Below are 1,406 nucleotides of genomic sequence, written 5' to 3' on the forward strand. Positions count from 1 at the left end.
ATGCTGGGGCTGGTGGCAGCACAGAGCCAGTAGTGGTTGGGACTGAAGCAGAGGGCATTGATGATGTCCCCTCCATCAAGGGTATAAAGGTGCTTGCCTTCATTGAGGGCCCACAGCATGGCTTGGCCATCCTTGCCTCCAGGAGCTCAGAGCAATCCATGTGGAGAGACCGTCACAGTGTTCAGGGAGCCTGTGTGGCTGATGTAGTTGGTTTTCAGTTTGCAATTAGCCAAGTTCACACCTTGACCAGCTTGTCCCATCCATGGGAGGCAGTGGCGGGGTTGCTGCTGCTGGGCGAAAAGCACACACGAGACACCCATGCAGAGTGGCTCTCGTCCGTATGGTGCACATGCAAACTCCCAGTGTATTCCACAGCTCGATGGTTTTATCTCGGGAGCCAGACACAATCTGCCGGTTGTCAGAGGAGAAGGCCACACTCAGCACATCCTTGGTCTGGCCTACACAGCGGCGTGTGGTGGTGCCCGTTGTGAGATCCCAGAGATGGAGTGTTCCATCCCAGGAGCCTGAGAGCGCATGCTGGCCATCGGAAGAGATGACCACGTCACTCACAAAGTGAGGGTGACCACGCAGAGCACGTTGGAGAATGCCATAATTGGGGAATGCCATCGTTGGTCGCATCCCTCGTAAGCTTCCACACGATGATGGTCTTATCTCACGAGGCAGACAGCATCATACTGGGGAACTGTGGCGTGGTAGCGATCTGCGTTACCCAGCTGTTGTGGCCCTTGAGGGTGCCAAAAGGGTCATTTGCTCAGTCATGGCAGCGGCGGGTGCGGGGGTCGCCACAGCGACAAGGATGGCACCAGATAGCTCCGAACCAAGCATAGTACTTCTATGGATCTGTGATCAGAATCTTCTGTAATGGTAGCCAGGCGTTCTGGTCTCATAGCAAAGGAGGCAGGTTTTTGTGGAGGGAGCCACAAACTATTTCCTCTTCCTGACCCTCCTTCCTCGGCGGTTTCAGGTGACTGGACACAAATGAGTAGACCTTGGATGAGCACTTGCAAGTTGTTATGACCCTGGTCACCAGATATCAAGCCAGGAGATATACACCTGTTTTTAGGCTAATTAACGAAGATGTCCCATGAAACCATGACCCTACATCTCCAAAGCAAAGAACCAAATCTCATGAGATATTTGTTTGAATAGAAGCTACTTTTCATTTTTGCTAGATGCTTGTAAGTTTGTGGAAAGATTCCATTACCTTCTCATTCAGTTTTTCCACCAACTTGAGACACCCTTGTATGCCCGTATATCTATTACAACTTCTACAGTCTTACAACTTAATGTAGGATAATTACAATAATTGATTATGCATTCCTGATCAATGTGATTTCCATCACCATTAAGCCCCCTCCTCCCCCTCCACACTCCTTCTCATCACT

General features: G+C 50.6%; 1 pseudogene; it reads right to left on the reverse strand.

Annotated features, from left to right (window-relative positions):
* The window catches only part of LOC101654704, a 1,144-nt pseudogene extending 364 nt beyond the window's left edge, over window positions 1-780 (reverse strand).
* Between the last annotated feature and the right edge of the window lie 626 nt (window positions 781-1,406).

The sequence above is a fragment of the Echinops telfairi genome, unplaced genomic scaffold, assembly GCF_000313985.2.
Source record: "Echinops telfairi isolate 266 unplaced genomic scaffold, ASM31398v2 ScPeMD7_3;HRSCAF=10, whole genome shotgun sequence".
Taxonomy (NCBI): Eukaryota; Metazoa; Chordata; class Mammalia; order Afrosoricida; family Tenrecidae; genus Echinops; species Echinops telfairi.